Genomic DNA, 25,544 nt, shown 5'->3' on the forward strand with positions numbered 1-25,544 from the left:
AGTCATTGCGCTATATAAGTATATCTATACATACATACATCCCGGACCTCATCGCCCCAATTGCCATCGACTCCAAGCACTATGTCTTTCTACGAGACCTCAAATTCCACCTCGACGACCAGACCAAAACAAACACAACAGACCTCCTGGAAAGCATGAGCAACATCGTCCTCAAGCAACTTGTTACCCATCCTACCCACAAAGCAGGACACACACTCGACCCCATCTTCATGTCCAGCGACAGGGTCAAGTACAACCACGTCTCACCGTTCACCTGGACCGACCTCTACATCGTCCACTTCACCATCTTGGGGGCATATTATCAAGCCAGGCGATACAATTATCGCCGCTTTAGCGGCAGAAAACTGCCGCTAAAACGGCGATAATGGGCTTGATAATATGCTCTATGGAATTCCAATTGAAGCCCATGTTAGATGTCCTTCACATCTAACATGGGCTTCAATTGGAATTCCATAGAGCATATTATCAAGCCCATTATCGCCGTTTTAGCGGCAGTTTTCTGCCGCTAAAGCGGCGATAATGTTATCGCCTGGCTTGATAATATGCCCCTTGGTACCCACCAGCATGTGCACCGCTTCCCCCGGTCCACATGCAGTAACTGGTAAAAGATATCAGAGAATCAGTTGAACACCACTCTCGACGCCCACCTCCCACACACCACATCGACCCAGAACAAGCAGTGAAGAATTTCTCCCAAGGTATCACTGATTGTGCCGACACTATCGCCCCCACTAAGCCAGACAAAGCCAAAATACCTTCCAGATGATCTAGCTGCTTCACTGCAGAGCTGAAAGCCACCAAATGCAAGTGGCGGCAACAGGAGAAGATTATGATGCGCCAGCAAAGAGACAGGAGACCAGACCACCTTCAAGACGGAACTCAACTAGTACCACTACTTACTGAAAGAAACAAAGAACGCCCTAAAAGACCGCATAAAAGCCAGCACAAACTACAGCATGGATCTCTGTGCCATTGTGAAGGAGTTCTCTAACCCTGCAGCCGCTGAGAATGACATAATTCTCTACCAAGAACTATGTGATACCCTGGTAGACTTTTTCCACAGAAATATTTCAGTCACCTACGAAAACTTCAAACCCCAAACCCCAGTGCCAACAACATCAACCTGCTCACACTCTCGAACACCAAACATGAATGCCTGCTCACCTATTGGGATCCTCTCACAACTCAGGCCACAATCTCCATCATGAACTCCGTACACTCAGGAGCTCCCATGGACCCATGTCCCCCACACATCTTCAACCGCAGAAACAAGACGATTTACGATGAACTCAAGAAAGTCCTCCTTACCTGTGGACTGGAAACATGCTGATGTGAGGACCCTCCTGAAGAAACCTTCTGCTGACCCAGCAGAACTGAAGAACCTACAGGCCCATCTCCCTACTCCCCTTCCCAGTAATAGTTCTCGAGAAGGCCATCAACCAACAACTCACTGCACACCTGGAACACGCCAACCTCCTGAACCCCTCACAATCTGAATTCCGTGCCAACCACAGCACTGAAACAGCCCTGATCACAGCCACTGACGACATCAGGGCCTTCCTGCACTACAGAGAAATTGCAGCCCTCATCTTCCTGGATCTGTCAGTGGCATTCAACACTGTCTCCCACCACATCCTGAATAACAGACTCCACTACATTGGGATCCGGGGAAATGACCTCAAATGGATCGCCTCACACCTAACTGGAAGAATCCAGAGAATCAGTGTAAAGTATAACTCCAGTTTCAAGTAAATAAGCTTTATTGGCAACTCTGCCAGTACATGACAGCAAATACAACTTTACATTTCAAGGCTCAAATCCAACTGCCCTCTCTCAGAACACTCACAACCCTAGATTCCATATTACCTCATAGAGATGCAGGATGCATTCCAAATGTGGAATACAGCAACACTACACATCCTCCTCCTGTATTCAATCAACAAAATAAAGAAAGAAAATAACAAACAGCTATATACAAAACAACTGATAATATATACAAAATGATAGCTACAAATAAGGCTAACACATTACTTGGGCGCCGATCACGATCCTGTAAAAACCGGGTACGAACCGTCGGACGGAGCATATTCTCCGTCCGACGCGTACCCGGTCGTCAAAATGTACAAACATGGAATTACGATTCGCACGGGAACACCATTTCCGTACGATTCGTAAAAAAGCCCGACCGAACAAAATAAACCTACAAATGCGATCCGGGAAAGCGCCGACCTGACGTCGGGACGCTCGCAGCCTTCCATTCACGAACCAGGAATTACGATTCGCACCGACGTCATCCCGCACGGTGAATATTTTCCGGCAGCCAAAAACTGCCAGGAAATCAGGACGACGCGAACAAGGACTACCAGTACGCGACGGACAGACCGGACGACGCGAACAAGGAGGACCAGTACGCGACAGGACGACGCGAACAAGGAGTACCAGTACGCGACGGACAGACAGGACGACGCAAACAAGGAGGACCAGTACGCGACGGACAGACATGGACCCGAACCTACGAGTCATCCCGGCCCTCATAGCAGTCGACCTCCTCCACAGGTTCGGACGCAGACGCCGCAGAAGGTCAGAACAACTAAGGGAGGGGGGAAAGTGGGGTGGGGGGGGGGGTGGCAGGACCAGGGCAGGCCACAAACCCCCCACCAAAGTCACACAGCACACATGCCCTGGACATACCTGACTCCCAGGCCCTGGTCACTACGAGGGGGTGGGGGCGTGTCCAGATAAGCCAGCGACCGCCACAACGGAAGTCCGTCACGACGCGAACAGGCAACACAACCAGACAGGTACGTCCCGTACCCACGCCTGAAGAGCGTGGGTACGAGTCGAACCACGCCCACACCCACGTCACCCCAACAATGGCGGGACGGCTCGTACCCATGTGGCAAAGGCCTGGTTATGGCCCGCACAAGCATCACATAGCGTGGGGACGGATATGTACGGACCCTACCCCCACCCCGTATGCATGGAGCATACCCCCACCCCAACAGTGTAAGTACGACACGTACCCACACCCGCGTACGTATGGAGCGTACCCCCACCCCAACAGCGTAAGTACGACCCGTACCCACACCCGCGTACGTATGGAGCGTACCCCCACCCCAACAGTGTAAGTACGACCCGTACCCACACCCGCGTACGTATGGAGCGTATCCCCACCCCAACAGTGTAAGTACGACTCGTACCCCCACCCGCGTACGTATGGAGCGTACCCCCACCCCAACAGTGTAAGTACGACCCGTACCCACACCCGCGTACGTATGGAGCGTACCCCCACCCCAACAGTGTAAGTACGACACGTACCCCCACCCGCGTACGTATGGAGCGTACCCCCACCCCAACAGTGTAAGTACGACTCGTACCTCCACCCGCGTACGTATGGAGCGTACCCCCACCCCAACAGTGTAAGTACGACCCGTACCCACACCCGCGTACGTATGGAGCGTACCCCCACCCCAACAGTGTAAGTACGACTCGTACCCCCACCCGCGTACGTATGGAGCGTACCCCCACCCCAACAGTGTAAGTACGACTCGTACCCCCACCCGCGTACGTATGGAGCGTACCCCCACCCCAACAGTGTAAGTACGACTCGTACCCCCACCCGCGTACGTATGGAGCGTACACCCACCCCAACAGTGTAAGTACGACTCGTACCCCCACCCGCGTACGTATGGAGCGTAGCCCTACCCCAACAGTGTAAGTACGACCCGTACCCACCCGCGTACGTATGGAGCGTACCCCCACCCCAACAGTGTAAGTACGACTCGTACCCTCACCTCGAATGCATGGAGCGTACCCCCACCCCAACAGTGTAAGTACGACACGTACCCCCACCTCGAATGCATGGAGCGTACCCACATCCGTGAATGTCATGAGCGTACATATTGTGAAATTGGAGAGGTGGGTGCAGAGTCCTCCCAGCAGTGCCCTGTGACAGGAGGGGTGTGTGCAGAGTCCTCCCAGCAGTGCCCTGAGACAGGAGGGGTGTGTGCAGAGTCCTCCCAGCAGTGGCCTGAGACAGGAGGGGTGTGTGCAGAGTCCTCCCAGCAGTGCCCACACACAGGAGGGGTGTGTGCAGAGTCCTCCCAGCAGTGCCCAGACACAGGAGGGGTGTGTGCAGAGTCCTCCCAGCAGTGCCCTGTGACAGGAGGGGTGGGTGCAGAGTCCTCCCAGCAGTGCCCTGAGACAGGAGGGGTGTGTGCAGAGTCCTCCCAGCAGTGGCCTGAGACAGGAGGGGTGGGGGCCTATCACTGCCAGCAGTGCCCTGAGACAGGAGGGGTGGGGGCCTATCACTCCCAGCAGTGCCCTGAGACAGGAGGGGTGTGTGCAGAGTCCTCCCAGCAGTGCCCAGACACAGGAGGGGTGTGTGCAGAGTCCTCCCAGCAGTGCCCAGGCACAGGAGGGGTGGGTGCAGAGTCCTCCCAGCAGTGCCCAGACACAGGAGGGGTGGGTGCAGAGTCCTCCCAGCAGTGCCCAGACACAGGAGGGGTGTGTGCAGAGTCCTCCCAGCAGTGCCCAGACACAGGAGGGGTGTGTGCAGAGTCCTCCCAGCAGTGCCCAGACACAGGAGGGGTGTGTGCAGAGTCCTCCCAGCAGTGGCCTGAGACAGGAGGGGTGTGTGCAGAGTCCTCCCAGCAGTGCCCAGACACAGGAGGGGTGTGTGCAGAGTCCTCCCAGCAGTGGCCTGAGACAGAAGGGGTGTGTGCAGAGTCCTCCCAGCAGTGCCCAGACACAGGAGGGGTGTGTGCAGAGTCCACCCAGCAGTGCCCTGAGACAGGAGGGGTGGGGGCCTATCACTCCCAGCAGTGCCCTGAGACAGGAGGGGTGGGGGCCTATCACTCCCAGCAGTGCCCTGAGACAGGAGGGGTGGGGGCCCATCACTCCCAGCAGTGCCCATGGAACGCAAAGGGTGGAGTAGTCACAGATACCATGCCCACAAATGTCAGTCAGGTGCACAAAGACCCTGCAGTACATGTACCACATGTGTTCGAGGCTGGGAGTATACGCATGCATAGCGCAGAAAAGAAAACATGTACACATGAAGTCATGTCAATAGGCCACATACACAAGTACAATGACTACCAAGGATGCCACGAATGACGCAGGTGAAGACATCGCCCAGCATGCATGTGCAAAGGTGAAGGACTACGTCACACACCCAGCTAATGGACACACAGCTCTGTGCCAAAGTCAGGGGACACCCTGCAGGGAAGAAGTCAGGGTACACAGAGGAAGGAATACACCTTGGGACAATTGCAACATGCAGCAACTGCTGACATGAATGGAGAAAGGTAGCTAACACCGTGTGATGGCACACAGATCCCAGGGTCCCCCCTATGAGCAGCACACTACTACATTTCCCACACACCCAACACATGACCAACACCCACAACCATGTAGCAGCCCCACCAACAGCAAGGCCAGCTATGCAGGAGTGTTCCAAGGGCAAAAATAAATAGCTTTATTCAGCATGAGAAAAAAACTAGTATGACGTGAGTCCAATTTGAACAAAGGCCATTGGGCAGTCCAGGAGTCCCAGCTGGATGGGGGACACAGCGGGATGCGTGTCCCCTAGCTTGCCTGCACAGTTACAATCCGTTGTCTTCCACAGGGGTCAGGGCATCAAGTGGGGGGGAATGAACAGGCACCGCAGGGACAGGAGTGCGAAGGGTAGGCGACGTGGGTGCAGGGATGGAGGACTCCACCACAGGGGGTGGGGCAGGACCAAAGGTGGATTCTAGGAGCGCGCTGCACACCTCGGCAAGGTCCTCCAGGGACTCCCCTGCACCCGAAGGAACCACAGGCCCCAAGGAGGGGGGTGTCAGAGGGATGGGTCGCAGCGCCACTGTGGGAGGGTGTGGACAGGGGGGGGGAATCAAGCACCCTGACCGGGGACCTCCTTGACCGCTTGCGGGGTGGTGTCACTGTGGGGCTCAGGGACAGAGCGGCCATGAAGGAGTCTTTGGGGGAGATGTGGCCAGGAGAGCTGAGGGGAGGGGATTTGGAGGGAGTGGATTGGGTGGAATGCGGACTCCCACTCTGGCTGCGTGTCACACGTTTGCCCCCCGACCCAGTGGGTGTGCCTACTGCACCCTGTGTGTGCGTGTCAGGAGGTGTGCGGCGGACCTTCCCTGCTGGTGTGGTGCCTGTGTCTGTTGTGGTGGGTGCATGCTTACGTCTGGGTGTATGTTGGACAGGCATGGGAGTGGGAAGTGTGGAAGGAGCAGGGGTAGGGGGTGGGACGTAGCGCTGCAGGAGACCCACTGCTGCAGTCAGTGTGGAGTCTATGGACCTCAGCAAGTTGCGTTGGTCAGCCTGCGATGAATGAATGCCCTCCAAGTATGCCTCCATGTTGTTGAGGACCTGGCTGTGGCCATGGAGGACATTAAGGATCGCAGTCTGACTAATCTGCAACTGCCGCTGGATGTCCACAGACTCAGCATTGGCGGCAGCAGTGGAGACAGGGGCAGGGGGTGCGGTGCCTGGCAGGAAGGAGACATGTGGTGACCGGGCACGTTGGGAAGGGACACGAGCACGTGGGAGGTGGCTGATGGCAATGGAGGGGGCGGTGCCAGATGTAGGGCTGCTGTCAGATGGTGGTGCAGCCACCGCCCACTCGGAGTGATCATCCTCGGACCCGTCCGCTTCATAGTCTGTTGTGCCAGTCGACAGGTCCCCGGGGTCACTCTCCACCGCCTCTGTCCCACTCGAAGTGCCAGCCCCGATGTCACCGCTGGCACTGGTGCTCGGTCCCTCCGCGCCGTCTGTGTCCATGTCTCCCACCGTGTCCCCCGACGATGCTGTGGGCAGGGTGAAGAGACAGAAAGTAATCATACACCTGTATACATATGTCACATGAGTACAATCTACGTAGGTTACAGTGCATAGCCTGAAACAAAGGATGAGTTAAAACTACAAAACAAGGTACATACGTAGGCCCTGCAAGACACAGTTGTGTGACCCACCATGCCATGGAAAAACTATGGAGAGCATGACACAATAGCAAATGAGATGACATGGCAATCTGACTGAGGAGCAAGGCCCTGGGGACAATACAGCACTGCATCTGCACCACACAGCGTGGCAGGAAATTGGGATGAGCAGGGACCAAATCCAGGAACTAGAGGCACATGCAGCATAGGTAATACTGAGAACATGCCCACCCTGACTGGCACGCTGCACCTTGAGTGTATGTCCAGACAAACATCACACACTGGCCAGTCCGAGCAAGGAGATGACAGGTCTTGACATGTAGGCCATGGCCGCCCCACCCACCCCCTACATGAGACACATCTGTGGAGACACAGGAAGCACTTACATCTCTTAGTCTGGGTGAAATACACATGGGATGCAATAATTCAAGATTGCACACCAAATACCCAAGGTGCGCCTGTCCAAAGAATCATGTACAAATGGGCATCATCAGATGATTGCCACTAGACACACAGGCAATGGCCACCGTGAGTATGTACTTGGAAAATCATGTCAGGCTGGACAGTGGACACTTGTAATACATCTCACGTCAATAAACATGGTGCCAGGGGACAATGGCACAGAGCACAACCTATGCTGTAGACACAGAGATTGTCGGCATTCTCGGATTACACACATGATACCTAGGAAAAGATGCCCCTGGGGACAGTAGTGGCCACACAACTCCATGCTCCTGAATGGAAATGACTGCAACACACGCTAACATCCCAGCACTATGCGTAACGCACACTCATGCACATCATGTGACAGGCCACCACATGGGACATGCCTGCTGGAAGGCCTCGCACTCAAGAGATTAACTCCCATGTCTGAAATCAGCATTAGTGCCAACTGACATGGAACCCACAAGTCCAGAACTGGACAGGGCACAGGCAAGGTCACTAAACCTCTTACACACCACCCCCACACATGATGCTGCAGGCATTGTACACTTGGAGAAGGTGTCAGGCTACATAACTTTGTGATGGAGTGACTACACAGAGACCAGGGAACACATTGCAAGGTGGGGAAGGGAGGCAGGAGAGGCCTGCAACACTGTGGGTAACAGGATCGTCACAGCACCATAAACCCTGGAAGTGTATCCATGGAACAGTGCACTTACATATGCTGGTGAAACACAACAAACACACACATGTACCTACCCCCTTCCGGCTGCTGCATGTCCTGTAGACGCCTGTCCAAGTCAGGAAAGACCACCGCCAGCACACGTTTCTGGATGTGGGAGAGACGGCGGCGCCCGCGGTTCTTGTGGCTCTCAGGTGAGTCCCCCAGCAGGAGCCGTGCGATCCTCCGCGTCCAGCACCGGATATCCTGCCAGCGTTTCCTCACCTGGGACAGGTGCCGCCTCCGACCATCCGCACTCCTCACGGCGCTGACGGCGTCCAGCCATATCTGCTCCTTGGCAGAGGCGTCTACCTGTGAGGATGAACAAGTGACACTACATCAATACACCTTGCACATGTCACGGGGACACAGATTAGAACACATTTGCTGTTTACAACAAGGCATAGTATGCATCCAACGCATTGCAACTTTGTCATAGGGACATGATCCTGTGGGGGAAGGCCAAAAGCAGTACGTGCCATTGAAAGGACACAGGTGGAATGAGGGCAACTACACAATCAATGATCCAGGCTCACACTGTGCATCACACCCACCCCTCCTGTCTCAGGGCACTGCTGGGAGTGATAGGCCCCCACCCCTCCTGTCTCAGGGCACTGCTGGGAGTGATAGGCCCCCACCCCTCCTGAGTCAGGGCACTGCTGGGAGTGATAGGCCCCCACCCCTCCTGTCTCAGGGCACTGCTGGGAGTGATAGGCCCCCACCCCTCCTGTGTCAGGGCACTGCTGGGAGTGATAGGCCCCCACCCCTCCTGTCTCAGGGTACTGCTGGGAGTGATAGGCCCCCACCCCTCCTGTCTCAGGGCACTGCTGGGAGTGATAGGCCCCCACCCCTCCTGTCTCAGGGCACTGCTGGGAGTGATAGGCCCCCACCCCTCCTGTCTCAGGGCACTGCTGGGAGACATCAGGCATTCCCCCCCCCCTGGGACCCCCTACAGTACAAAGCATGTGTGTCACACCTGGACACAATGGCAGAAGTCACAGTCACTAAAAAGGGACACAGTCTGTGCCAGTGGACACTGAACTCACCTGATAACCTGGTCGCCCATACAGCATGGGGTACTGTGGGAGGATCACATCCACCAAAGCCATGTTCTCCTCCAGGATGAATGGCTGTGACCTCTCCACAGCCCTTGACATGGTTCCAGGGAATCAGTAGCAGCAGCTGGGTCGTGGAATACAAAGATGTGCAGGCAAGTGCTCCCTCATGGGACCTGGCTGCCTTATATCTGCCTTGCTGGCCCATCTCATGCACAGGAGTACAGAGTGATTGGTCACTCACATTTGCATCCTATGTTTCCTCCAATCCCTTCAAACCTAGCAGTCTGTGTGTTCTCTATCGGTTTCATTCTCCTGCATGATGTCAGCCCCACAAACACATTGCAACAAAGTAGATTCATTCCAACTGACTACTGCTGTGCACCTTCCAGAACACATTCAAATTTTGAACTTGGTCTCCATGACAACCAGCATGCATGTAGGCCTTAATACTTGTCCTTCATGTGTCCCCTATGTAATTTGGAGCTCCACACACAGGTACGGTGCGTTCCGGGGCCCTAGGGCACCCCAAATGCATTGCAACGGACCGTACACGCGTGCCTACGTTCACTATCACTATGGGTGTCCTCGCGTATGCGTACTCGTAGTGGTACGGGCCGTACACACGCCTGTACGCTCCCTATCACTATGGGTGTCCTCGCGTATGCGTACACGTAGTGATAGGGAGCGTACAGGCGTGTGTACGGCCCGTACCACTACGAGTAGGCATACGGAAGAACACCCATAGTGGTACGGGCCGTACACACGCCTGCACGCTCCCTATCACTATGGGTGTCCTCGCGTATGCGTACATGTAGTGATAGGGAGCGTACAGGCGTGTGTACGGCCCGTACCACTACGAGTACGCATACGCGAGGACACCCATAGTGATAGGGAGCGTACAGGCGTGTGTACGGCCCGTACCACTACGAGTACGCATACGCGAGGACACCCATAGTGATAGGGAGCGTACAGGCGTGTGTACGGCCCGTACCACTACGAGTACGCATACGCGAGGACACCCATAGTGATAGGGAGCGTACAGGCGTGTGTACGGCCCGTACCACTACGAGTACGCATACGCGAGGACACCCATAGTGATAGGGAGCGTACAGGCGTGTGTACGGCCCGTACCACTATGGGTGTTCTTGCGTATGCCTACTCGTAGTGGTACGGGCCGTACACATGCCTGTACGCTCGCCATCACGATGGGTACACATACGGCAGCACTCCCATAGTGATATGGGAACGTACACAGGCCCTCTTCGCAGCAGTACAGCGGTTTTCACACATCACAGTGGTGACAGGCGGCACAGAGGTAGGGATAGGGCGGACATACTTGTCCATGGATGGACATACTTGTCCATGGATGGACATACTTGTCCATGAATGGACATACTTGTCCATTAATTGACATCAAGGCATCGTCTGTGCATTACTACATGTGTGGGGCACAGGTGTGACGGCCTGTGATGTGGAACATTACTCCTGAGTCGAGAAGGCACCAGATGTATGATGAGATGTCTACAGATGTACTGTGTGATGGTGCAATGTGTGCCAGGCATGCCCTTTACTCCTTTGACATGTGTGCATGTCGTACTGCACACTTGGGGTGAGCGTCACTGGCATGGCACAGACACCAACACATGGAAGTGTCCCCTGATGCCCGGTACAGGGGTTATCACACCTGACTTGTCACTACCCAGGGTGCACAATGTGACTATGTCATGTATGTGTGGGGGCTTCCCATCAGGTTGATGTTGGAGCACCCTCAAAAGCTGCAGCCGTTGCAGCAACCAACATGTGTCTGTGTGTAGATTGTCATTTCACACTGTTCCGCACACCATGCCACATGTGGTATCGGATGTGAGGTGCACATGTATGCATGGGACACGGAGTAGCGTGACAAGGACATGTCTGCATCCTCACAATGAATGTGTGGTGAGTCATGACATGTGCACCTTCATGGCAAGGTGTGTGGGCTGTCCTAGTGTAATGTCATGTGACCTGTGGCTCTAGTGTTCCGCTACCAGTCTCTGCAATCGGCATCCTACTTCTGCTGATGTGTGGGCGTATGTCACTCCTGTCTTGCGTCTGGCTGTTCACTTGCACTGGGACACAGCTATTCCCATGGCGTGGCATGGGGAGGTTCTCAATCTCCGTGTGTAGCTGGGTCTTGGTAGGAGTGTCACCTTGCATCCATACGTGTCCTGGGCATGTAGCACATACCTGACTCCCTATGTAGCATATGTGTATTGACAGATTAACATGTGCTCAGTACATATGAATTGTTGTCGTAGTGCACTCACTCTTCCTTGTCACTTCCAAATTACTGCAGAGCGCCGCCTCTTGCCCGACCAATTCCGGACTTGGCTGCCATGCAGGAGAATGACAGCATCCGGCTCTACCGCTTCACCCAACCGTTGATTCTGGAGTTGACGGCGAGACTGGCACCACACCTGCAACCGCAGCACAGGTATCCTACGGCACTGACACCCCAGCTGAAGGTAATGGCTGCCCTACATTTTCTTGCCACGGGTACCTTTCAAAATACCATAGCTCATGTTGGTGGCATGTCCCAGAGCATGTTCTGCCGTGTGCTGCATGATTTCTTAGAGGCCATGTTGATTCACCTGGATGACTTCATCAAGTTCCCAACCCCTGAACAGTTGACTGCGGTCAAGCGTGGATTCTATGCCCTGGGAGGGATGCCCCATGTCATTGGGTCCATAGATGGGACACATGTAGCTTTGGTACCACCACACGCACGGGAGGTGGCGTACCGCAATCGGAAGCACTACCACTCCATCAATGCCCTTGTGGTGTGTCAGTCCAACATGGTGATTTCACATGTCTGTGCTCGTTTTCCAGGATCAGCACACGATGCCTACATCATGAGGCGTAGCAGGATGCCTGAAATGATGATGCAGCTGCGCAACGAAAGAGCATGTGTGGGTACAGTCTGTCTGTCCTGTAATTTGCATAGCCTACCAGCACGACCGCTTCACCAGTTCTAACGATGTCCATGTGCTTCCCATGTAGGGGACGCTGGCTATCCCAACATGCCATGGCTGCTCACACCTCTCCGCAACCCCATCCCGCCGGCCCAGCTCCGCTACAACACCGCCCATGGCCGGACAAGGCGAGTGATAGAGAGGACGTTTGGCCTGCTGAAGAGCCGATTTAGGTGCCTACACAAGACCGGCGGTGCGCTCCCATATGCCCCTGCGAAGGTCTGCAAAATCTTCATGGTCTGCTGCATGCTGCACAACATGGCAGTTGAGAGAGCTGTGCCACTCATCCTGGATCAACATGACGAGGACCATCCACCCGTGGAGGACGTAGGGCTTGGCAATGGGGCTAGTGATGTGGAGGATGTGGCGCCGCAAGAGGACATCCGGACTCGGCTCATACGCGACTTCTTTGCTTAGTGGTGAGTACCAGTGTCTGAGTGTGCACGCATTGGTCCCCGTGTGGCATGTGTTGTGATGTGTGTCTCCACCTGCATGTATGGCACGTGAGTCAGAGGTGTGTGTGGGTGTGTCACTGGAGTGATGGTGGCAGTGATGGTTGTATTTCCCCAGTCATAATTGTGACCTAGCATGTTGTCATCCATACATGTGTCGAGTAAATGCACATGCAAGTGGCTGTGCTTTTTGTGGCTGACTTCTTGTGTGTCTCTCTTCCCCAGGTACTTGCGCATGCCGCCTGCTGCTTGCATTGTTGTGGCACTGCTATTCCTCATGGACACGTCATCGTGGGCTGACTCAGCGTTACAGGCACGGACACGTTTGGAAGTCTCCATAGGGTAAGGGATGCATCTGGGGTGTATTGGGTGTGGCAGTTGTTCACGATGTATGCACACTGCCCCTGTCGATGTTTGGTTCCTCTGCAGCCATGTAGCATCCCCATGGGACACGACATGCAGCTGTGTACACCTGACTAGATGGTCTGCCTGGTTGACAGTCATCAGTGATGGGATAGTGGATTGTGATGATAGCATCAATGTGTGTGACACTGCCCTCGGACACATACGGTTAGCATTGGCTTGACATGGTGTGGGACTTCCACATCAGCGGATCAATGGTGTATGGCAGTCTCTCCGTGAGCAGCTGTGGGTGTTTAGCTGTTAGCCGACAATTGTGTGCCAGTTCCATGGCTAACACGCATTTGTGCTGCAGAAGGGGGGTTCCAGTGTTGGACCCACATGTTACTCCACAAGATGTGTTCATGTGTACTTCAAGTTGCCTCTGCAATCCCGAAAACATGACTAATAAAGGTGTCCCTATGCCTCCAAGGTGCCTCTTCTCCGTCAATGCTGGTGTGTTGCCACGGTGCATCCAGCATGTCTGGCATGGTTTTCCCTGATAGTGGCTATGTGTCGATGTGTTGAGTAGCAAGATGCAAGCTGTGTGTGTGGGCTGAGACTGTGTATTGGGCATGATGTCCATGACTGTGTGGGTATTGTGACATGTGCCATCCCCATGCATCCAACGTTGGCCAGGCCCCCATTCTCTGCATCCACCGGACTCAAGCTTGCAGGACATGGTTCTGCCACCTGTCTACACATACCTGGGTGCCCCCCAGGACCCTGGACATGATCCCTGACCTCTGCGCATGACTGTTGCTGTCCTCAATGTGTCTGTCAGCACGGTTGTGCGGCCACCCCCTCAGCTGGTTGGGCCCATCACGGGTGTGTATGGTGCGCCATGTCTGTCTTGCCTAATACACTGTGACCCGTGTGTCCTCTGCCAGACTCAGGCCCCAGGGTGTGGATGGTTAGAGTCAAAAGAGAGCTCAAGCATGTTTAGACTTTACAACACACATGTAAGGTAATAATGCAACCAGCAGGCATCTTCTCTTCATGGTGTGAATTTTTATTGGGGGGTGGGGGGATAAAGTGAGGGGCTTTCCGGGAGTTTGGAATCCAAAGTTCAGTAGGGGAGTTGGTGTCCTTGCCAATGTAAATCCTCATAGTCCATGCCACAGTCTTTGTCAACATTGGTCAGACAGTGACCAGCAGGGCCATGTGGCAGAGAATGTCTCTTGATGCTGTGATGCTGTTGCTCCAGTGGGCCAGGTGCCAGGCCAGGTGTCCTGGGAGATGGTGATGTAGCGCCGACCCTCACGGTCCTTTCCGTGGACGACCCGGCCTCCTGCGGGGACCCTCAGCAGCAGGCCGTGACGATGTTTGGGAAGCTCCGTCGGATGTCTCCTCCTCCTCCTGATCCCTCCCTGTGGGTGGTGATGTTCTACGCCGTCGGGCACAGGGAGGGTTGCCCATGTTGTCGGCCATCCGACGGAGTGTATCGTGAATCCCCTGGAACACCGTCACTTGCTCAGCCTGTCTGTCCTCCATCCTCCGTTGGTGTTGCAGTAGACAGGCATGTTGCTCCGCATGTTGCTGGGCCTGCTGGGTCTTTATGTCATCGAGGGTCCCCTTGATCTCATTGAGGGTGGACACAACCTGGGCCATGCCCGTGGTGTCCTGCCGGTATGTGTCCATGATGTTACGGACATGGGCAAATACCGGTTCCCCAGCCAACTGGTCAGGCTCGCGCCTCCGCCGTCCTCCACTCCCACCACCCCTGCCCACTTGCACCTGGCCTGCCCTTGTGGGTACATCGGGTCTCCGGGACCCCTGAGGGGTGGCATTGGCGTTGTCGCCTGCCTCCTCCTGGGTGCCCGGGACACCGTGTCCCTCCTGGCCGGCCTGGCTGCATTGTGGTGGTGGGGCAGGGATCCTGGGTGTCTCCTGGGATGTGGCAGGAGTGGGGGTGGTGGTTGGCACAGTTGTACCTGACGCAGGTGCTGCAGGTGGTTTGACACCAGAGGGGCCAGGTCGGTCGGGGTCGTCCACAGAGTGGTGAGAGTCGTCGCTGCCGGTGGGATCGGGCTCCCGCAGATCCGGGTCCTGTGAGTCTTCCCCCCCAGTGTTGGGGGGTGAACCACGACGTTGACCTGTGTGTGAGAGAGACAATGTTAATTTTGGTCCATGCAACATCCATGTTTCATCAGTTTCACAGTTGGCACTTTTCCTCTTGGAATTAGGATCTGTCTTGCATTCCACTCACAGTGCACTTGTGCATGGGTGTGTCCCTTGGACACCACTTTGGCCCCTTTACATATGTGTGGCACAGTCTTACTTGCTGCGTCAAGTGTGACTGCAGTCAGCAGTGGAGTGGGCAGGTGTGGCAGCCATGCATTGGCGACTTCCGTGTAGCACTGTACATGTGCACATGGAGTGGATCCACACACTTATATAATGCAGGTAGCTGTCGTTGTGCTCGTGAACAGGTTGTGACATGGGCCTGTGTTTTGCCATGGGGAAGAGGGGGGGTTCTGGCACTGGCCACCCTTGGCTACATGCACGCAGTCTACCTGCTGACGAGCAGACATTCCCACACACCACACGGCTGATTTGCACTCCCTGTGTCTCCCTCCCTCTCTGTCCCCCTCTCCCTCCCTCCGTGTGTCAGCCTCCTCCCTCTGTCCGTGTCCCTGTGTCTCCCTCCCTCTCTGTCCCCCTCTCCCTCCCTCCGTGTGTCAGCCTCCTCCCTCTGTCCGTGTCCCTGTGTCTCCCTCCCTCTCTGTCCCCCTCTCCCTCCCTCCGTGTGTCAGCCTCCTCCCTCTGTCCGTGTCCCTGTGTCTCCCTCCCTCTCTGTCCCCCTCTCCCTCCCTCTGTGTGTCACCCTCTGTCACCTCAGCCCAGCTTCCTGTGCACACACTGTTAGCAGATCTTTGAATGGCCGTTGGCTTGTTGATGTGAGTTTGTTTCTGATCTCCAGGCACCCATTGGGTGTAGTGTCTGTGTGTGCGCTGCTGCTGTGGTGGTGTGTGCTGCCATTCTTTCACAATGTTGGCTGTTCATTAGCTGCTGTCATGTGCAAAACAGTGCCTTCACCCCCATGTGTTGATGCAAGGCGTCTGCCATTTGCTGGCGAGTATTTCCTGTGTGGGGACACAGTGTTTGTCTGGCTGTGACCTAGGCCATATGGGCAGAGGGCATTGTTGTTTGCTTCTGAGTTGCACTATGTGATATTTTTGGGGCCCACCCTCCCGCCATCCGGGTTACCGTGTCATGTGTTGTTGTCTTCTGTGGCCTGTGACTTGACATTGTCCAGCTGGGTGCATGGGGCATGGTGGCGGTAGTGGCATGTGCGTGTTCATGGAGTGTGGTTGAGTCATGCGATAGCTTGGGGTGGTTGCGTGCCTGTTAGTGATTTTGGTTATGGATGACGTTCCCCCCATGTGAGGTGCGTTGTTTGTGTACTCACCCGGGTCTCGGAGTCCTTCTAATCCCTCCACTGCCTCCACCGGCAGTATGGCCATCACCCTCTCCTCCCGGGGCTGGTAGTGTACGGGTCTGCGGGAGGGCCCTCCTCCAGTGGCGTTGGCCTGGTTGTGTTCCTCCTGCATCTTGGCTCGGACCCTCCTCCGCAGATCGTACCACCTGGATTGGCATTCCTGCCTGGTCCTTCTGGTGTCCGCAACAGCATTCACAGCATCGACGATGGTCTGCCACATGGCTGTTTTTGCTGCCATGCTGGTCTGTCTGACCAATGTTCCAAAGAGCTGTGGCTCGACTCTGAGGATTTCATCAACAAGAACCTCCAACTCTCGGTTACTGAACTTTGGATTCTTGTTAGTGGGCATGGTGAGGGGTGTGGGTGTGGATGGTGGTGGGGGGGTGTGGATGGTTGTGGGTGTGTGGGTGTGGTTGTGCAGGTGTGTGTGTGTGTGAATGTGATGAGGGTGTGTTTGTGAAGGTGGTTGTGTGAAGGTGTGCAAGTGTAAGGTGTGGTGAAGCTTGTAGTATGGTTCTGTGGTGTCTGGCAGCAGTGAGTCTGTTGCAAAGGCTCATGGTTTGTGTGTGTGGGCCCTTTTTATTGGTCCATGGGTGGGTGTGGCTGTGTTTGAAGTTTGGGTGGGTGTGTTATAAGGAGTGGTGGTGTTTTGGGCCTCTGTTTGTTTTTGGCAGTTGCAGGTCAGTGAAGGTGTTTTAGTAGTGTTTGTTGGCCATGTTTAGTGGCTTTGTGCCATTCGTATAGTGTATTCTTGTGTTGTTTAGTTTTGTCCTGGTTGTGTACGTGCGTTTTGAGCGTGTGTACGGTGTGTACATGGGCCATTTGGTTGTACGGTGCTGTCCTTGTGTGTGGCTTGGTACGACTCGTACATGCGGTTGTGATGTTGGGGCCTGGGGTGCGCTCCGTACTTAGGAGGTTGTGTTGGGGGTGCGACGGGAACGTACTGGGGTGTACATTGACGGTGGTACGACACGTACAGGGGTGGGGGGGTGTGCATAGACGGTGGTACGACACGTACAGGGGTGGGGGGTGTACATAGACGGTGGTACGACACGTACAGGGGTGGGGTACGACTCGAACGTACTGGGGTGTACATAGACGGTGGTACGACACGTACAGGGGTGGGGGTTCGACTCGAACGTACTGGGGTGTACATAGACGGTGGTACGACTCGTACAGGGGTGGGGGTACGACTCAAACGTACTGGGGTGTACATAGACGGTGGTACGACTCGTACAGGGGTGGGGGTACGACTCGAACGTACTGGGGTGTACATAGACGGTGGTACGACACGTACAGGGGTGGGGGTTCGACTCGAACGTACTGGGGTGTACAAGGACGGTGGTACGACACGTACAGGGGTGGGGGTTCGACTCGAACGTACTGGGGTATACATTGACGGTGGTACGACACGTACAGGGGTGGGGGGGTGTACATAGACGGTGGTACGACACGTACAGGGGTGGGGGGTGTACATAGACGGTGGTACGACACGTACAGGGGTGGGGGGTGTGCATAGACGGTGGTACGACACGTACAGGGGTGGGGGGTGTACATAGACGGTGGTACGACACGTACAGGGGTGGGGGGGTGTACATAGACGGTGGTACGACACGTACAGGGATGGGGGGTGTACATAGACGGTGGTACGACACGTACAGGGGTGGGGGTACGACTCGAACGTACTGGGGTGTACATAGACGGTGGTACGACACGTACAGGGGTGGGGGTTCGACTCGAACGTACTGGGGTGTACATTGACGGTGGTACGACACGTACAGGGGTGGGGGGGTGTACATAGACGGTGGTACGACACGTACAGGGGTGGGGGGTGTACATAGACGGTGGTACGACACGTACAGGGGTGGGGGGTGTACATAGACGGTGGTACGACACGTACAGGGGTGGGGGGTGTACATAGACGGTGGTACGACACGTACAGGGGTGGGGGGGTGTACATAGACGGTGGTATGACACGTACGGGGTGGGGGGTGTACATAGACGGTGGTACGACACGTACAGGGGTGGGGGTACGACTCGAACGTACAGGGGTGTACATACACGGGTGGGGGTGTACATACACGGGGGGTACGTGTCGGACGTACGGGGGCTGGGGGGAGTGTTGGGCGCATATGCGGGCACATGTCTCCATGGTTGCTATGGGAGTTCGGTGCGGACGGTGTTTTTTCCATACGGTTGTGGCCTCGGACGCACGGGATGGATCGTGATTCCTTGGTCGGACTTCACCTTTCACATTTGTACGGTAAATCGTACGAGGACGTGTGGGACACATTTTCCGACCCGAGGACGTGTGGGGAAATATTCCCAATGCGGTTCGTATGGACTTTTTACCATGCGAATCGTGAATTTTTACCGGATCGTAATTGGCACCAATGTTTAAGCTTGTAAGGAGTGCAAATTACTCTTCCTATTCTACCTACCCGTTTAGTACCATCATTCACACACTCCTCTTCAACCTGACATGCATTCAATTCCTCCTGTGGACACGTCACTTCTCCCTGCGCCTGGACCATCTCATCATCCGCTTCATCTACCCACAACCAATCATTTAAGTCAATAGAATCACCCACATCTCCTCCTTCTCTTTTTCCTAAACCTCTACATTTAGCATTGCGACTCATGTGCCACACTCGATTATCACTTAATCTTGCAGCATTTCTCCAACATTCAACAACTCTTAAAGGTTCAGATAATACACTCCCCCCTTTAGGTACTTTACCCCATTTCTTTGTTCTCACACTATCTCCTACTCTCAACGTTTCCTCCTTAGTACCATTCTTCTTATCATAGTTCCTTTTGTATACTTGCTGTGTTTTAATGATGTTGCCCTTGACCACTTCAGGTGACCATTCCACGTCTTGTACTATCCATCCATCCTATGTTATCTTTAGTAAATGGTTCCCTTCCACACATTAAGACAAATGGACTGAACCCTGTTAGAGATGGCGTCAATCGGGAACCCCACAACATCTTTTTGACTTCCACTTCCCAATTCCTTTGCTTCTCACAAGCAATTTGTATCGTACCTTTAATCACATGATTAAAGTGCTCCACGGCACCATTTCCTGGTGGATAATATACTGAAGTTCTATCATGCTGTACACCATTCCTCTTCAAAAATTCCTCAACCTTCAATGCCGTAAAACGTGCTCCATTATCACTTAGAAGCCTCTTTGGTAAACCCTTCTTCAAAAACACCTCACTTAGAAATTTCACAACAATGTCCGCATCTGCCTTTTCAACAATTTCCAACTCCACCCACTTACTGAAATAGTCCACCAACACAATGCTAAACTTAGTTTCACCATATTTTGTCCGCACAGGACCCACAAAATCCACAGCCAACATGTCCCAGACCATATCTGGACACTCCGTAGGCATTAATTTTGGTCTCAAAGTATGTAAACTTTTATCTGAATCAGCACACTGTCCACAATCCCTTACACTTCTTTCTACTTCAAGATCAATTCCCAGCCACCAATAAGAAGCTTTTACTTTTTTCTTTGTTCTCACTATTCCAAAATGTCCTTCATGACACAGATTCAAAATTGTATTTCTAAGACCAACTGGTGAAATAATCTTTCCACCCCTCATCACAAATCCAGACCCCACACTCAACTCATTTCTTACCTCCCAAAAACTTCTCACTTCGGCTAACTACGGTTTCTTCTCTCCCCTACCTTCCAAAATCCACCTCTTGACCTTTTTTATCAATCCATCATTCTCATATTCAACCATCCACTCTTTCTTCTCAATTGAATTCACTCCTTCTTCTTCCACCAATGCAATTTGATAATCATCCCATATACTTCCCGGCACTTCCTTAACTGTTAGAGGAATCCGAATTAAACAATCAGCAACCTTGTTCTGTACTCCAGGCACATATTTAATCCTGTGATTGTAGTCTTGTAACCTAATTGAAAGTCTTGCAATCCTTACTGTAGCTTTCACCATTCCACCAGTTGTAACTAAAGGGCTTGTGATCAGTTCTTACATCAAACTCAGTTCCCCACAGAAATGCTCTTAAATGATCCATACCCCATACACACCCAGGAGTCTCCCTCTCAATCACTGAATACACTTCTTCTGCAGGCGTTAAACTCCTTGATGCAAAACCAATCACAACCTCTTTTGTGCAATTCTCAAATTTGTGTAAGAACTGCTCCCAAATCTTTTCCACTTGCACCTACCATAAGCACACTTCGCACATCTGGATCAAAACCCTTGATAGGAGCTGCATTACATATTTCACTCTTCAACTGCTCAAAAGCTTTCGCACATTTTTCTTCCCAAACAAATTTGCATCTCTGTTTAAGTAATTGTCTCAAATCATAAGATTTTTCAGCAAACCTTTTTTACAAATTTGGAGTAAAACTCCGCAAGGCCTAAAAATGAATGTAGTTCCTCCTTATTCTTCGCTCTAGTGCTTTCCATTTTTCCATTTCATTAGTCTTTATTTCGATATTTCATCATAAAAGACATACAATAACAAGAGAACAGATAAAATGACAATCAGTCAAAATTAAAAAATACCATCCGATATGAACCAGTTTGTTCATAGAACATATTATCATACAATAAAATCCAGATTATTTAAAAAACGAATATAAAAATAAGAATTAATGGTGATAATTCTCAATAAATAAAAACCACACAATTATTGTCAATTCAATGACATCAATTAACAATATGAGAACAGGAAAACAACTCTATTAGCAGCAATCCGGAAGACCCCAAACTAAATTATTGTTGTTGGTATTTTCCCAGCCCTAATAACCCACATCCCACCGAGAAATTTAGCAACCGCTATAACCAGGGGTTCCTGAGTGTTAGTTCTCAAAATTCTCAGCGCTTCAGAACCAACACGTGTACCTAGATTCCGGCAAATAGGTATCAGCCACTTGTTACGTGGGGCAATATAGGCTGGACATACAAAAAATATATGGGCAATAGATTCTTTTTGGCCCATACACCATTTACAAACATCATCCTGCATGCCATTCCAAGATTTGGTAAAGGTTTTGATTGGAAGGCTACCAACCCTGAATTGGTGGTATAATTTACGGTCACAAGACCTAGTAATAATATCCCAGTAGTCCTCCATAAGGGGGACGATCTTGTGTTAAAAAAATAAACCAGTCAGGGAGGTGGCCTCAGTCTTCGTTATATATTTGTGACAGACTAATGCCCAGTATGTTTCTTTAAAAACCTTTTTTGTGGGAAATTGGCTGTTAACAGGGTCAAACCACAAGTTACTCACCCCCATATCCGCCAAGAACGTTCTAACTTCTTTGAACCATGGGATGTTTTCTGAACCTGCGATTGATCTAACATCCAGAATTGCCCTGGCAAATAAATCAAGTTCTGGAGTAGTCCATATCCACCGCCAAAGGGCCAGCGGCCTATAGCGTGCTACATCCTCAATGGAATAACATCCCAGATCCATTAAAAGAGGCTTTAGTGGGGTGGAACCGGGGAGACCTATCAGATTCCTCAAGAAATAGTTTTGAACCTTAACCAACATGGATAGGTCAGAAAAGCCCCATAGTTCTGCTCCATACAGGATTGCAGAGCTAATCCTAGAATTGTAGATTTTAAGGGCTGGACCTATCCTTTTTGTCTAGGACGAACGCTGTTCTTTAATTAAGCACCCTGTCAGCTGGGCAAACTTGAGGGAAAAAACATCAATCTGGGGTTTCCATTTTAATTTGGACTCTAAAGTGATACCTAAATAGGTCATTACGTTAGTCTGAGCTAACTTTATATGATTCATAGTCACAAAACCGTCCACTTGCTTTTTCTTGGTAAGGATCATAAATTTGGTTTTGTCGACATTAACCTGTAGATCATTGTCGAAACAAAACTCTTCAAATTTATCCAGTGCCCGTTGCAATCCTATCTGGGTTTTAGATAATAAGAGAGTGTCATCCGCAAACATAAGTAACGGCATTTTGATGCCACCCAGGGATGGAGCATCCGTTGGAAAAGTAGAGAAATACTCCATTACCCTGTTGATAAACAACAGAAAAAGTGTTGGCGCTAGGACACATCCCTGTCTAACCCCACGTGACACAGTGAATTTGTTTGTAACCTGCCCTTGTAAACCCCAGCGAACACGTGCAAAATTTCCCTCATGTAGCTTGATAACTAGGGCCAATAAATCCGGCGGCATCCCCATTTCGCTCAATGCCCTCCATAACTTGCTTCTAAGCACCAAATCGAACGCAGACTTAAGGTCAATAAAGGGGGCATAGATGGTACCACCGCCCAAACTCACCACACGCCAGTATATCAATAAAAACCTAAAAACTTGCTCGATTGTGCCTACACATGGACGAAACCCAGCCTGTAATGGGGACAGTATGTCGTCAAGCTCCATCCAACTCTGTATTCCTACAAGAACCATCCTTGCAACTATTTTTTTGTATGCAATCGATCAAGCTGATCGGGCGGTAATTTCCTCGATTGGAGCGGTCTCCCTTCTTGTAAATTGGCAGGATCTCGGCTCCCCGCCATGAATCTGGAATGTGTGCCCCAGTAGCCATTGCATTCGCAATAAATACTATATAGGGCACCCAATTAACAGTATCATATTTATAGAGATCCACCGGAACACAATCCATGCCCGAGGCCCTACCACTGGGGGCCTTATTAAGGGCATCCTCTGCCTCCTTACTGTCAAACGGTATAATTTGTTTCTTTGTTGGAGAACAAAAATTAAACTCCAATAATGAGGCCGGCAGCAAGGGATCGGTCCCGGCACCTAACACGGAAAACTGAGCACCAAAATGGTTAACCTAGTCATCTGGGGAAACATAATTTGCAGGGGATTGTGATTGAATACCCTTACCCCATTTAACAATATGCCAAAACTTGGCCAAGTTAGTCAACCTGCTAGCATCGAGAAGATCTTTCCAATGCTGCTCGTCCCATTCTTTTTTAGCACAGTGCAAGGCTTTCCTATAATTTTGCCTGGCCATCTTGATATTAGGCATTTGTTTAGACCTTATTGCCAGGGACAAGAGTTTATAAGATTCACGGCACGACTTATTGTACCATGATTTATCTCTACTCTGGCTCATTATTTTCTGAGGTCTAGTGGGGTTAGAAAAATGGGATTTCAGACTTAGAAATAGGTCTTCATGAATATTGAGGATGCTATCATTAATTTCAGCCTGAGTATTAAAAGATCGCAATGTGGCCAGTGACCTTACAACCTCTGATCTTATATTTTCTAGGACTTCCATATCGTCAAACACTCTTGCCCATCGAACCCTACGTAAATCATTTGTGAGTAGGGCATCAGCAGTGGCCACCACTGTTGGTTCATTTCCAGCCGACATTATAGTAATGTTAATACTAAGAAGCAAAGGATTGTGATCACTTTCAGGGCGATCAAGGATCATCATGTCATCCAAAATGGACCAGTGCTCAATCTTGATTAGAATATAATCAATTCTACTTTTATGCAGACCATTGTCAAAAGTGGCCCTACCCATTTTGTCTGACGTTGATCGTCCGTTGGTTGCTCTAAAGCCACGTTCTAGACAAAAGCCCAACAATTGTACGGCCGAGTCAGACCATCTTTTTATAGGTAATAAATCAAGCGGAGGAATATTCCACTCGACATCCTCCTCATCCATAATATTTTCCCCTTCATAATTTAGAGGTTCAAATGTACAATTAAAATCCCCCGCTATGATCGTAATACAATCTTGCCCCACTATATCAAAGAGGGAGTCAAAGTCAGTAAAAGTTTTCGAACTCTGTCCCCCTGGCATCCCTCGCATATATACATTTACAATAAGAATATCCTTTAAAGCAGGACGATGTAATTTGACGGCGAGGATATCAGGGCTATTTGTGAGGATCTTCTCCAGATTATAATTGGTTGATTGGCTAACCCAAAGAGTAAGGCCCCCGAGGGCCTACCTAGTTCCCTCTCACAGCTGCTTTAAATTTTTTTTAAAAAACCTAATCGGTGGACGGGTTTGACAGCCCATGTCTCTTGAAAAGCTCAAATATCATACTCCTCCACGAAGTCTGACCACTCTGTAACCGGGAGTCTACGCTGTAAACCAGCAATATTCCAGGAGGCAAACATAAACAAGGAAGGATAACTACTCTGGCCTGGGAAAAGGTGAACATCCACAGACTGAATAGGGGCTTCCAACACCACTTCACCCTGTGATAATTCCCTTCCCAATCCCAAGTCCTCACACATAGGGATCATAGTGTCTGGCCATACTAAGTCACCCACGGTCACTTTGAAACCACCAGGAGTCTCGCCATCAATATTTTCCAGCCTATTACCACCCCCATCATCACAAAGAGCCCTCCCAATATTGGGTTCTGGGCTCCCTATAGAGAGGGAAAGTCAATCCACCTGATCCAAAACTCCAAAACGGTTATTTAAGGGAATGTTATATATACAGTCATTTAACCACCTCCTATTTCGCTCCCTATTATCATGCACTGGGGCCAACCATTTCTGCCTTCCCAAATAGTTTCCATGATACGCGATGCCATTCCCTCAGTTCCCTGTTCACAGATAAATTTCACAGCTCGATTATCTCTAAAGTTGAGGACAATACAGTCACCTGTAGAATCCTTCTTTGTACCCCATCCAACCTACTCTGCGCACATGGATGATCTCACTGAATACATGTAATGGTAGGGGTCTATGTTTGTTCAGCCAATGTAAGGATTTGTTCTTAAGTTCATCATAAGATTCCTGGGTATCACTACCAAGCTCTGGAACCCCGACAAAACCACTACATAGGGTGCACAATCTGGGGGTAAGTCCAAAAGGACCCCATTGGCCTTTGGTGCATTTCGAGCACTGCTCATATGGCTCCCAATCCTAGCAACCCTGGGGCCAGGAGGATGGGACCCCCTAATCTCATGAGATATAATATTTTCCGCTACATTGGAATTTACGGGTGCATCAACCAATCTCACAATAGAAATATTATTATTAGGAGATGGTAAGATACTTGTTTGCACAACTGGTAGCCCTGGGTTA

Source organism: Triturus cristatus, chromosome 7, assembly GCF_964204655.1.
Source record: "Triturus cristatus chromosome 7, aTriCri1.1, whole genome shotgun sequence".
Lineage (NCBI taxonomy): Eukaryota > Metazoa > Chordata > Amphibia > Caudata > Salamandridae > Triturus > Triturus cristatus.